A 14,552-nucleotide genomic window follows, 5' to 3' on the forward strand; every position below is an offset into this window, starting at 1 on the left:
TCCTCCCACCCCGCGCATCCGCAGACTCTTCCTCCCACCCCGCGCATCCGCAGACTCCTCCTCCCACCCCGCGCATCCGCAGACTCCTCCTCCCACCCCGCGCATCCGCAGACTCCTCCTCCCACCCCGCGCATCCGCAGACTCCTCCTCCCACCCCGCGCATCCGCAGACTCCTCCTCCCACCCCGCGCATCCGCAGACTCCTCCTCCCACCCCGCGCATCCGCAGACTCCTCCTCCCACCCCGCGCATCCGCAGACTCTTCCTCCCACCCCGCGCATCCGCAGACTCTTCCTCCTTAGATAAAAACAAAAAATTACTGCTGGAAATCCAAAACAAAAACAGAATTACCTAGAACAACTCAGCAGGTCTGGCAGCATCGGAGGAGAAGAAAAGAGTTGACGTTTCGAGTCCTAAGGGTCATGAAGACTCGAAACGTTAACTGTGCTCCTCTCCGCCGATGCTGCCAGACCTGCTGAGTTTTTCCAGGTAATTCTGTTCTTGTTTTGGACTCTTCCTCCTCCACGCGCGCACAGCCGCAGACTCCTCCCCTGCGCACCCGTGGGCTCGAACCCCCTCACCGCGCAGACACGGCTCCTCCCCTTTCCCTCACTGCTCAGTCGCGGCTCCTCCCCCTTCACTCCGCGCAGATGTGGCTTCTCCTTCCCTCCTGCAGGTCGGTTGAACCTCGCTCAGGTTGAGGTAATGGCGACGCATTGAAAAATAATTGAAGGTGAGTTAATTTTGAGAGAAACCCACTGACAGACTTATTTCTGGGGCTTTGTGCACGTGATATTCAGGGTGTGGGGGTGAAGTCAGTCCTGGGTCTTAGTGCAGCAGATAGAGCGATTGAGTCTACAATACAGAAAAAGGCCCTTCGGCCCATTGAGTCTGTGCTGGTCAAACAAGTACCTAACTATTCTCATCCCATTCTCCAGCACTAGGCTCATGGCCTTGCATGCCATTGCATCGCAAGTGCACATCCAAATACTTCTTAAATGTTATGAGGGTTTCTGCCTCTACCACCCTTTCAGGCAGTGAGTTCCAGATTCCCACCACCCTCTGGGTGAAAAAATTCTTCCTCACATCCCCTTTAAAGAGAGTGTGGGGCTGTGGGATTAGTTTTGGATTGATACAGGGTTATAGGGAGAGAGTGGGGCAGTGTGATTAATTTTAGATTGATACAAGGCTATGGGGAGAGAGTGGAGCAGTGTGATTAATTTTAAATTGATACAAAGCTATGGGGAGAGAGTGGGGCAGTGGGAGTAGTTTGGGAATGAAAGAGACCTATTGGCAGAGATTGGGCCAGTGGATTATTTTAGGATTGATACAGGGCTGTGGGGAGAGCGGGCTAGTGGGATTATTTTGGGATTGACGCAAGCCTGTGGGATAAAACAAAGCAGTGGGTTTAGTTCAAGATTGATAGAGGGCTATGCAGAGTGATGCATTGGGGCTTTGTGCAAGGGAGCTGGATTAGTATCAGTCGAGACCCAGTCAGTAACAGAGCACATTGCAGGGAGAGGGGTAGCTGAGTGACTTTGTGACAGGGATCTAGATTATCAGTAGAGATGCCGTCAAAACCACAAGGAGCTGTGGGATATGGGTTACTCAGTGACAATGTGAGGGAGCTAGAGTAACATCAGTAGATATGCAGTCAGTAACACAGGGAGATGTGTGCGGAGTGGGGTTACTCAGTGACAGTGTGAGGGAGCTGGAGTAACATTAGTAGATATGCAGTCAGTAACACAGGGAGATGTGAGTAAAGAGGTGTTACTGACTGACTTTGTGCGAGAGCTGGATTATCGTTAGAGACACAGTCAGTAACACAGTGTCCTGTGTGAGTAGAGGGGTTACTGAGTGATCTTGTGCAAGTGAAATGGATCAACATTAGTAGAGACACATTCAGTAACACAGGGAGCTTTGGGAGGAAGAGTGGTTACTGAGTGTGTGTGAGGGAGCTGGCTTAACATCAGTAGAGTCACAGTCAGTAATACAGGGAGCTGTGTGGTAGAGGGGTTACTGAGTCGGACTTTGCACGAGGGAGCTGGTTTAACACTGGTAGAGATGCAGTCAATACCATGGAGCTGTCGGGTATGGCGATGACCGAATGTCTTTGGACAAGTGAGCTGGAGTAAAATCAGTAAATTCATAGTCATTAACACAGAGAGCTGTTGGGGGAGAGGGGTTACTGAGTGACAGTGTGAGGGACCTGGATTAACAGCAGTTGAGACACAGTCAAGAACACAGGGAGCTGTGTGGTAGAGGGGTTACAGAGTAATTTTGTGTGAGTGAACTGGATCAACATCAGCAGAGATGCAGTCAGTAACACAAGGAGCTGCAGGTAGAGGGGTGACTAATTGTCAGTGTGAGGCAGCTGGATTAACATCAGTCGAGATGCAGTCAGTAACACAGAGTTGTTTCGGGAGAAGAGTTACAGAGTGACTTTGTGACAGGGAGCTGGACTAACATCAGTAGATTCATCGTCACTAACGTAGGGAGATGTGCTGGGGAGTGGGGTTACTCAGTGTCAGTGTGAGGGAGCTGGATTAATATCAGTAGGGATATAATCAGTAACACAGGGAGCTACGGGGGATAGTGGTTACTGAGTGTCTTTATGCGAGCGAGCTGAATTAACATCAATAGAGACGCAGCCAGTAACATAGGACATTGTGGGGGGAGGGGTTATGAGTCGCGGTGTGCAGAAACTGGATTAACATCAGTAGAGAGACAGTCAGTAACACGGGGAACTGTGGGCTAGAGGGGTTACTGAGTGACAGTGTGAATGAGCTGGAGTAACATCAGAAATACAGTCAGTAATAAGGTGTTGTGTGGGTAGAGGGGTTACTGAGTGATTTTGTGCGAGTGAACTGGATCAACATGAGTAGAGATGCAGACAATAACAGGGAGCTGAGAAGGTAAAATTGGTTACTGAGTGACATTGCATGAGTGAGTTGGATTAACATCAGTAGAGACACAGTCAGTTACACGGGGAGCTGTGTGGTAGACGGGCTACTGTGTGACTTTGCATGAGTGAGCTGGATTAACATCAGAATAGTTGCAGTCAGTTACACACAGAGCTGTGGGGGTAGAGGGACAGTGTGATGGAGCTGGATTAATGTCAGTATAGTCGCAGTCAGTAACACAAGGATCTGTGTGGGTAGAGGGGTAACTGAGTGATCTTGTGCGAGTGAACTGGATTAACATCAGCAGAGATGCAGTCAGCAACACAGGGAGCTGTGAGGCAGAGGGGTTACTTCGTGACGGTATGAGGGAGCTGGATTAACATCAGTTGAGAGGCAGTCAGTTATAAAGGGCACTGTGAGGGGAGAGGGGTTACTGAGTGGCAGTGAGAGGGAGCTTTCCTCTGTACCTAAATATGTGCTGCCCTTGTCCTGGGAGTATTGGATGGGACATTGTAGAGGAAGTTTTACTCTGTATTTAACCCCGTGCTGTACCTGTCCTGGGAGAACTTGATTGGTGCAGTGCAGAGGGAGCTTGGCTCTTTATCTCACACCGTGCTGTACCTGTCCTGGGAGTCTTAGATGTGGAAAGTATGGATGGAACTTTACTCTGTATCTAACCCCATGCGTACCTGCCCCGGGAATATTTGCTGGGGAGAGATGAGAATGGAGATTTACTCCGTATCTAGCCCCGTGCTGTACCTGCCCTTGGAGTATTTGACATGGACTGTAGAGGGAGCTTTACTCTGTATGTAAACCCATGCTATACCTGCCTTGGGATATTTGATGGTGAGAGTATAATGGGAGCTTTACTCTGCACCTAGCCCTGTGCTGTACCTGTCCTGGGAGGGTTTGATGAGGGCAGTGTAGAAGGAACTTTTCTCTGTATCGAACCCTATGCTGTACCTGTCCATGGAGAGTTTGATGGGGACAGTGTAGAGGGATCTTCAATCTGTATCTAACCCTGTGCTTGTACCTGTCCTTGGAGTGTTTGATGGGGACAGTGCAGATGGAACTTTACTCTACCTAAGCCCGTGCTGACCTTATCCTAGGAGTCTTTGATGGGACATTGTAGAGGAACCTTCACTCTGTATTGAACTCGTGCTGTACTTGTCCTGGGAGTGTTTAATGGAGACAGTGTAGAGGGAGTTTACTCTGTATCTAACACCGTACTGTACCAGTCCTGGGAGTGTTTGATTGGGACAGTGCAGAGGGAGCTTAACGCTATATCTAACTCCATGATATACCTGCTTTGAGACTTTTTGATGGGGACAGCGTCGATGGAGATTTACTCTATATCTAATCCCATGTTGTACCTGTCCAGAAAGTGTTTGATGGGGACAGTGTAGATAAAGATTTGCTCTGTATCTAATCCCGTACGATACTGGTCCTGGGAGCTATTGATGGGTACAGTGCAGAGGGAGCTTTGCTCTGTATCTAACCCCGTGCTGGACCTGTCCTGGGAGTGTTTGATGGGGACAGTGTAGAGGGAGATTTTCTCTGTAACTAACCCTGTGCCATACCTGCTTTGGGATTTTTTGATCGGGACAATGCAGATGCAGCATTACACTGCCTCAGGCCCCGTGATGTATCTGTCCTGGGCGAGTTTGGTGTGGATCATGTTGAGGGAACTTCACTCTCTATCCAGCCCCTTGCTGTACTTGTCCTGGGAGTGATTGACTGAACAGTGCCGAGGGAGCTTTACTCTGTATCTTACCCGTGCTGGATATGTTCTGGGAGTGATTGACTGGACAGTGTCAAGGGAGCTTTACTCTGTATCTTACCCATGCTGGACCTGTTCTGGGAGTGATTGACTGGACAGTGTCGAGGGAGTTTTACTCTGTACATAACCCCTTTCTGCACCTGTCCGGCGAGTGTGTGATGGGGACTGTGCAGAAGGAGCTTTAGTCTGTACCCAACGCTGTGCTGTATCTATCCTGGGCTTGTTTGGGGACAGTGTAGAGAGATCTTTACTCTGCATCTAACCCTGTCCTGTACCAGCCCTGGGAGTGTTAGATGGCGACAGCATAGAGGGAGCTTTACTCTGTGTGTAAACCCATGCTATACCTGCCTTGGGATATTTGATGGGGGCAGTATCAGGAAGCTTTTCTCTGTATCTAACCCCATGCTGTACCTGTCCTGGGAGTGTTTGATTGGGTCAGTGTAGAGGAAGCTTTCCTCGGTATCTCACCCCATCCTGTACCTGTCCTGTGAATGTTTGACGGGGACAGTGTAGAGGGAGCTTTACTCTGTATCTAACACCAGGCTGTACCTGTCCTGGGAGTGTTTGATCAGGACATTGTAGAGGGAGCTTTCCTTTGTATCGAAATCTGTGCTGTACCTGCCTTTGGAGTATTTGAAGTAGACTGTAGAGGGAACTTTACTCTGTATATAAACCCATGCTGTACCCACATCCTTGGGATATTTGACGGGGAGAGTATAATGGGAGCTTTAGTCTCTATCTATCCCCTTGCTGTACCTGTCCTGGGAGAGTTTGATGGGCACGGTGTAGAGGGAGCTTTACTCTGTATATGACACAAGGCTGTACCTGTCCTGGGAGTGTTTGATGGGGTCAGTGTAGAGGGAGATTTACTCTGTATCTAACAACAGGCTGTACCTGTCCTGTGAATGTTTGACAGGGACAGTGCAGAGGGAGCTTTACTCTGTATCTAACACCAAGCTGTACCTGTCCTGGGAGTGTTTGATCGGAACATTGTAGAGGGAGCTTTCCTTTGTATCGAAATCTGTGCTGTACCTGCCTTTGGAGTGTTTGATGTAGACTGTAGAGGGAACTTTACTCTGTATGTAAACCCATGCTGTACCCACATCCTTGGGATATTTGATGGGGAGAGTATAATGGGAGCTTTAGTCTCTATCTATTCCCTTGCTGTACCTGTCCTGGGAGAGTTTGATGGGCACGGTGTAGAGGGAGCTTTACTCTGTATATGACACAAGGCTGTACCTGTCCTGGGAGTGTTTGATGGGGTCAGTGTAGAGGGAGATTTACTCTGTATCTAACAACAGGCTGTACCTGTCCTGGGAGTGTTTGATGGGGACAGTGTAGAGGGAGATTTACCTTGTATGTAGCCCCGTACTGTACCTTTGATCGGGACATTGTAGAGAGAGCTTTCCTTTGTATCGAAATCTGTACTTTACCTGTCCTGGGAGTATTTGTTGGGACAGTGTAGAGGAACCTTTACTCTGTATCTAAGCCCATGCTATACCTGCCCTGGGAGCGTTTGACTGGGACAGTGTAGAGGGAGCTTTACTGTGTATCTGAATGTGTCATAGTCATAGAGGTCTACAGCACAGAAAAAGGCCCTTCAGCCCATCGAGTCTGTGCCAGTCAAACAAGTACCTAACTGTTCTAATCCCATTTTCCAGCACTAGGCCCATAGCCTTGTATGCCATGGCATCACAAGTGCACATCCAAATACTTCTTAAACGTTACGAGGGTTTCTGCCTCTACCAGCCTTTCAGGCAGAGAGTTCCAGATTCTCACCACCCTCTGGGTGAAAAAGTTCTTCCTCACATCCCCTGTAAACCTCCTGCCCCTTAACTTAAATCTATGCCCCCTGGTTATTGATACCTCCACCAAGGGGAAAAGTTTCTTCCTGTCTGCCTATTTATGTCCCTCATAATTTTATACACCTCAAACATGTCCCCCCTCAATCTCCTCTGCTCCAGGGAAAATAACCGCTGTATCCAAACTCTCCTCATAACTAAAACTCTCCAGCCCAGGCAATATCCTGGTAAATTTCCTCTGAACTCTCTCCAGTGCAATCACATCCTTCCTTTAATATGGATTGCAGAACTGCATGCAATACTCTAGCTGTGGCCTAACCAGCGTTTTATACGGTTCCAGCATAACCTCCCTGCTGTTATATTCTATGCCTCGGCTAATAAAGGCAAGTATCCCATATGCCTTCTTAACCACCATTATCTACCTGTGCCTGCCTTAAGGGACTGGTGGACATGTACACCAAGGTCCCGCTGATCCTCGGTACTTCCTGGGGTCCTACCAATTATAGTGTATTCCCGTGCCATGTTTGTCCTGCCCAAGTGCATCGCCTCACACTTATCCAGATTAAATTCCATTTGCCACTGATCAACCCATCTGACCAGCCCATCGATATCCTCCTGTAACCTAAGGCTATCCTCCTCATTATTTAGCACCCCACCAATTTTCGTGTCATCCGCGAACTTACTGGTCAACCCTCCTACATTCAAGTCTAAATCATTTATATATACCACAAACAGCAAGGGACCTGTGGAACCCCACTCGACACAGGCATCCAGTCACAAAAACAGCCCTTGACCATCACCCTCTGCTCCTACCACTCAGCCAATTCTGGATCCAATTTGCCAAATTGCCTTGGATCCCATAGGCTCTTACCTTCGTTATCAGTCTCCCGTGTGGGACCTTATCAAAAGCCTTGCTGAAGTCCAAGTAGACAGTGTCAAATGCATTGCCCTCATCTACACACCTGGACATCCCTTCGAAAAATTCAGTCAAATTAGTCAGACATGACCTCCGCTTAACAAAACCATGCTGACTGTCCTTGATTAATCCCTGCTTCCCCAAGTGTAGATGAATTCTGTCCCTCAGAATTGCTTCCAATAGTTTCCCCACCACTGAGGTTAGACTGACTGGCCTGTAGTTCCCTGGTTTATTCCTGCCTCCCTTCTTGAATAACGGTACTAAATTGTGGCCAGAGAGGTATTGAAAATTATTTCCAGCGGCCCTGCTATCTCCTTCCTTGCCTCACTCAATAGCCTGGGATACATTTCATCCGGGCCTGGAGATTTATCTACTTTTAAGCCTTCCAGACCACTTCGAACCTTCTCCCATTATATGCTCATTTCTTTATTCTATCAGTCCTTCTGCTTGATTTCCAAACTCACGTCGTCCCTCTCAATTGTGAACACCAACACAAAGTATTCATTTAGAACCCTACCTATGTCTTCCGGCTCCACACATAAATTACCACCATGGTAATGAATGGGCCCTACTTTTCCCCTAGTTATCCTCTTACTCTTAATGTACACTACCCTCTGCGTAAAAAAGTTCTTCCTCATGTCCCCCCTACACATTCTGCCACTTATCTTGAATCTATGTCCCCTGGTTCTAGAATTCTCCACAAAGGGAAACAATTTTATCCTGTCCACTCTATTCCCCTCATAATTTTGTACACCTCAATCAAGTTACCTCTCAACCTTCTTTGTTCCAGGGAAAATAACCCCAACCTTTCCAATCTCTTCTCGTAGCTACACTTGTCTAACCCTGGCAACATTCTTGTAAACCTCCACTGCACTCTCTCCAGAGCTATTACGTCCTTCCTGTAATGTGGTGACTAGAGCTGCACACAATACTCCAGTTGTGGCCTCACCAGTGTTTTACTCAATTCCAACATTATATCCTTACTTTTATATTCTACACCTCTGCCAATGAAGGAGAGCATTCCATATGCCTTCTTTACAACCTTGTCTACTTGAACTGCTGCCTTCAGGGACCTGTGTACTTGTACGCCAAGATCTCGCACTTCATCTACCCCTCTTAGTATATTCCCATTTATTTTGTAATCCCTGTAACTGTTTGACCTCCCTAAATGTATGACCTCACACTTTTCTATGTTAAAATCCACCTGCCACTTTACCGCCCACTCCACCAACCCATCTATATCATTTTGGAGATTATGGCTATTCTTTACACTATCCCCTACTCGGCCAATCTTTGTGTCATCTGCTAATTTCCTAATCGTGGCCCCCACGTTCACGTCCAAATCATTAATATATAACACAAACAGCAAGGGTCCCAACACCGAGCCCTGTGGAACACCACTTGAGACAACTTTTCATTTGCAAGGGCATCCATCAACCATTACCCTTTGTTTCCTGTTACAAAGCCAACCTTTTATCCAGTTTGCCACATTACCCTGAATCCCATGGGCTTTTACTTTCCTGACCAATCTGCCATGTGGGACCTTGTTAAAAGCCTTGCTAAAATCCATGTACACAGCATCCACTGCACTACCTTCATCAGCCCTTCTTGTCACTTCCTCAAAGAATTCAATCAAATTTGTGAGGCAAGACCTTCCTTTAACAAATCCATGCTGACCATCCCTGACAAGTCCATGCCTTTCCACATGACAGTTAATCCTATCTCTCAAGATTGATTCTACTAATTTGCTCACCACCGATGTAAGACTAACTGGCCTATAATTGTTTGGCATTTCTTTTGATCCCTTTTTAAACAATGGAACTACGTTTGCATTTCTCCAGTCCTCTGGTACCTCCCCTGTATCTAGTGAAGATTGGAAAATCATCCTCAGTACATCTGCTATCTCCTCCCTGACTTCCTTCAGCAGCCTCAGAAACAATCCATCTGGCCCTGGTGACTTATCAACTTCCAAGGATTTCAACAACTTCGAGTACTTCCTCTCTCTTTATGATTATCCTGTCCAATATCTCGCAGTGTTCCTGCTGGACTACTGTATCTACATCCTCCCTTTCCTTTGTAAACACAGAGACAAATTATTCATTAAAAACCCTTTCCACAGCATCTGCATCTACACACAAGTTTCCATCTTCATCTCTGATAGGTCCCACTTTTTCCTTAACTAACCTTTTAGCATTAATTTATTGGTAAAACATCTTTGGGTTATCTTTAACTTTACTTGCTAATCTTTTTTCATGCCCTCTCTTTGATTTCCTTATTTCCTTTTTTACTTTGTCCCTGCACTTCCTATATTTGTCTAGGCTATCTGCAGTGCTTAGTTCTTCGTGCCTATCGTATGCTTTCTTTTTCTGTTTGATCTTCCCCTGTATTCCTCTAGACCACCAGGGAGGTCTAGATTTGGCAGTACCACTCTTATTTTTGTTGGGGACATGTCTACTTTGTACAATTAGGATCTCGCTTTTTAGTGCTTTCTACTGGTTTTCCACTATTTTATCCTCCAGCAGTGCTGTCCAGTCCACCTCAGCCAAGTCCCTTCTCATTTCTGCAAAATTTGCCTTCCCCCAGTTCAAGACTTTTACTCCTGCCTTATCTCTGTCCTTTTCCATGGTAATGCTAAATCTAACTGAATTGTGATCACTGTCCCCAATATGGTCGCCAACTGTTACTTCACCCTTCTTCATTCCCCAAGACTAGGTCTAGAATTGCATCTCCTCTCGTTGGGTTTGTCACTAATTGGTTGAAAAAACTTTCCTGGACACACTGCATGAATTTTTCTCCCTCAGTGCCCCTTATATTGTTTGAATCCCAGTTGGTATTAGGATAGTTGAAGTCTCCTACTATTATTGCCCTCTTGTTCTTACAAGCAGAAATTTGCCTACGTATTTGTACTACTATCTCCCTTTCACAATTTGGGGGTCTGTAGTATAGTCTCAGTAGTGTGACTCTGTATCTACATCTATCCCCATGCTCTACCAATCATGGGAAGGTTAATGTGAACAGTGTCGAGGGAGCTTTCCTCTCACCGGGCAGAGGGGGACAGAGCACAATTGAAAGGGGCAGATGGGGAGGGCATCGGAGGGGGAAGGGGGGGCATCGGAGGGGCCGGGGGTGCGTCAGAGGGGGCAGGGGGCATCAGAATGGGCGGGGGGGGCGTCGGAGGGAGTGGGAGGAGTCTGAGGGAGTGTGTGGAGTGAGTGAGCTAGGACGTCAGAGGCTGTGGGACGGCAGGTAGTCAGATGTGGAGGGAGTCGAGGGGGTGGATGGGGAGGGAAGGGGGCAGAGGGGCAGGGAGTCGGAGGGGGATGGGAGACGGAGGGGCTTGAGGAGGCGGGGTAGAGGGAGTTGGAGGGGGTGGGAATCGGAGGGGAAGGGGCAGAGAGGGAGGGAGTCGGTTGGGGCTGAGGGTGTGAGTCGGGGTGGAGGGGGAGTGAGGAGGAGGTGCAGGACAGGGAGTTGGAGGGGTAGGGCATGGGAGTGGGATGGGCAGGGAGTCGGTGGGAGGGGGATAGAGTCGGTGGGAATGGGGGGGAGGTTGTCGGTCAGATGGGGGAGGGTGTCGGAGGAGGAGGGGGTGGAGTGGGTGAGAGTCGGAGGGAGGCGGAGTCAGACAGAGTGGAGGCGCTGGGGTGGGAGGTGGAAGGGGTGGGAGTCTGAGGGCTAGGAAGCCGGAGGGGCAGGGAAAGGGGGTGGAAGGGAGTCGGAGGGGGTGAAGGGAGTCGGAGGGGGTGAAGGGGGACGGAAAGGGAGCCGGAGGGGTTGGATGGGTCGGAGGGCGAAGGAATCGGAGGCAGGGGTGGGAGGTGGAGGTGATTGAGGTGGTGTGAGAGGGAGGCGGTCGGAGTGGGAGGTGATTGAGGGGGTGTTAGTGGGAGTGGGAGGTGATTGAGGGGGCGGGAGTTAGAAGGGGTGGAAGTTGGAGGGGGTGGGAGTGGGAGGTGATTGAGGGGGTGTGAGAAGGAGGGAGTGGCAGTGGGAGGTGATTGAGGGGGTGGGAGTTGGAGGGAATGGGAGTGAGAGGTGATTGAGGGGGTGGGAGTTGGAGGGAATGGGAGTGGGCAGTGCTTGAGGGGGTGGGACTTGGAGGGAATGGAAGTGGGAGGTGATTGACGGGGTGTGAATGAGAGGCAGTTGAGGGAGTGGGACTGGGATGGGAGTGGGAGGTGATTGAGGGGGTGGGAGGTGATTGAGGAAGTGGGATGGGAGTGGGAGTTGATTGAGGGGGTGGGACTGGGATGGGAGCGGGAGGTGATTCAGGGGGTGGGAGTAGGATGGAGTGGAAGGTGATTGAGGGGGTGGGACTGGGATGGGAGTGGGAGGTGATTGAGTGGGTGGGACTGGGATGGGAGCGGGAGGTGAATGAGTGGGTGGGACTGGGATGGGAGCAGGAGGTGATTGAGGGGGTGGGAGTGGGAGGTGATTGAGGGGGAGGCAGTCACATGGTCTGCTCTGTCTCGGGTGATGTTGGGTGGGCCTGAGCAGCCTGTTCACATGGTTGGTGTGGGACACACATTTCCTTTTGTTTCACACGCAAGCGGCTGATGAACCAGTTGGGAAAGGTGAGTCTTGGCACAACATTAAACATGAAAAAAAAGAGAATGGCTGGTCAAAAATAAAATAATGTCAAAGCAACAAATAGATTTTTTTTTGAAAAAGAGCGTTATTCAGAAAGATGACACTTTGAATGTGAGTGGGTCAGAGTGGTGTGTCCAGCTCACTCACGTCTCATTGGGAAGCACTGACAGATCTGCTGGTCACGGGAAAATCTGTCCAGGCCTCGAGCAGAGCATTGTGAGGAGACTGGGGAACACGATGATGGTGCCATCACATTTCCTGTATCCAAACTTCCGAAGCCCTCAATTTATAAATAGGCGAGGAGCAGAGCTGGCATCTGCCTCTGGTGTACTGAGTAATTGTCCTGAGATTTCCCACTGAGCTACATGAACGCTGGACAATGTGTTGTCCTCGGTTTCCTTTGTGCCATCCACGCAGCCTTTACATTTCTGGCGGTTCTGTTCGAGATCAGAGTGTGGAGAAGTGTGAACCATGTGGTCTTTTACTCTGTCATGTTCAAGCTCTGAGTACTGTCACTCCAACTTGTGGAGAATGTTCATCACTGTGTCTGGCCAGTGGTTGTGCATTGTGACCAGTATGAATTGTTTTGGCTGTACCGAGCTGGACTTTCCCTAATTCTGACCTATAACTCCCTCTCCAGCTGAGTGCGAGAAACTTTGACAAATCTATCAGTGTTCAGAGAAATTGGATGCAGACAAAAATGTGCGACCATCCCGGATTCTGCACGCTTTCGGATTCACACCAGCCGTGCAGCGGCGAATGCTGAATGATTTTAGTGGAAGTCGGAGGATGAGAGTGGTACTTACCGAGTAACTGAGCATGAGATGGTGGTGAGGTGCTGCAGGGAGGGCAGTGGCTTAAAATGGATGCTGACTTAGCATGTAAAGTGGGAAGAGTATTTGAGTTTTAGATAAATGAAGAGATTTGGATTGCAAAGGGATCTTTGTCTGTTTGCAACTAGCCAGATAAGCAGGGCTAAGGAGTATGTTTATTTTTCCCAAAGGTTTCTGACAACATTGACAACATGAAAGTTTTTTATATTATGAGGAAGATACAGCTTCAAAGACATATGGAACAACAGAATTTACATATTAATAAGAGATAAACATATATAAAGGAGAATGAAAGGCCATGTAAGATCCAACAGGACTGTGTGAAATTGCCTTAATGAAGCCTCCAGCTATTTGAGCATGATCCTGCTGTGTAAAGAAACTGAAGTTGGGGAGAAGCCGTTTGAAATTCCAATGTCAAGTGGGTACTGTGTGACTTGCTGGTTCTGTTTTAAATCTAAAATCTATTTTGGACTGTTGCCTTAAAGGGAGCGTGTAACTGGGGGTCAGGTTAATCAGGAATTTTAGGATTCGCTATTCTAGTAAGTAATTGTAGTCTTATGTATGTGCTTGAGATCATTTATTTCGTTAATAAATATTTTAATTTTATTTTTAAAAGCTCTACATGTCTTTGTGGACTCATTACTTCTGAATTCAGTGCACACATCTCGTAAAAAATACAAATTTGCAAAACTGTAGTGATAGCTCAAACACATTTCCCTCGTGGATTTGGTCCACCTGGCACACACCATCTGCTACATCATTACACAGTAACAGGCAGGGTATATTAAGGAGGATATGTAACAGGCGGGTATATAAGGGAGGGTGTGTAACATGTGGGTATCAAAAGGAGGATGTGTAACAGGCTTTAATATAAAGGAGGATTTGTAATAGGACAATATCAAAAGGAGAGTGTGTAACAGGCGCGTATGAAAAAAGAAGGGTTTGTAACAGGCAGTATATAAATGAGGGTGTGAAACAGGCGGGTATATAAAGGTGGGTGTGTAGCAGGCGGGTGTATAGAGGAGGGTGTGTATTATATGAAGGAGGCTATGTAACAGGCGTGTGTTATATGAAGGAGGGTGTGTAACAGGCGTGTATTATATGAAGCAGGGCGTGTAACAGGCGTGAACTATATGAAGCAGGTTATGTAACAGGCATGTATTATATGAAGGAGGGTGTGTAACAGGCGTGTATTATATGAAGCAGGGCGTGTAACAGGCATGTATTATATGAAGGAGGGTATGTAACAGGCGTGTATTATATAAAGGAGGGTGTATAACAGGCAGGTATATAAAGAGTGTGTAGCAGGTGGGGTTAAATGGCTAGAAGCAAAATACTGCGGATGCTGGAAATCTGAAACAAAAACAAAAATACCTGGAAATACTCAGCAGGTCTGACAGCATCTGCGGAGAGGAATACAGTTAAATGACTGGTGTGTAAAAGGCAGGTATATAAAGGAGGATGTTGTAACTCCTCTGGGGAGTGCAGCCACGCTCATGGCACTGAGTGGCTCAGCTGCATGGTTGGGGGGGTGGGGGGAGAGGGAGGGGTGAGGAAAAAGAGGGGAAGAGCAATAGTGGTAGGGGACTCGATAGTAAGGGGAACAGACAGGCATTTCTGCGGCTGTAGACATGACACCAGGATATATTGCCTCCCTGGTGCCAGGGTCAAGAATGTCACTGAACGGCTGCAGGGCATTCTAAAGGGGGAGGGCAAACAGAGTGATCGTG

General features: G+C 48.1%; 1 long non-coding RNA gene across 1 annotated transcript; it reads left to right on the forward strand.

The window, feature by feature from the left end:
• The first annotated feature begins 644 nt into the window (after positions 1–644).
• Positions 645–13,443, forward strand: LOC144678002 (uncharacterized). Its single transcript, XR_013575908.1, has 2 exons — positions 645–731; positions 12,993–13,443. It is a non-coding gene; the product is annotated as an uncharacterized LOC144678002 (long non-coding RNA).
• Positions 13,444–14,552: the final 1,109 nt, after the last annotated feature.

Source organism: Cetorhinus maximus, unplaced genomic scaffold (assembly GCF_964194155.1).
Source record: "Cetorhinus maximus unplaced genomic scaffold, sCetMax3.hap1.1 HAP1_SCAFFOLD_3399, whole genome shotgun sequence".
In the NCBI taxonomy this organism is placed as follows: Eukaryota; Metazoa; Chordata; class Chondrichthyes; order Lamniformes; family Cetorhinidae; genus Cetorhinus; species Cetorhinus maximus.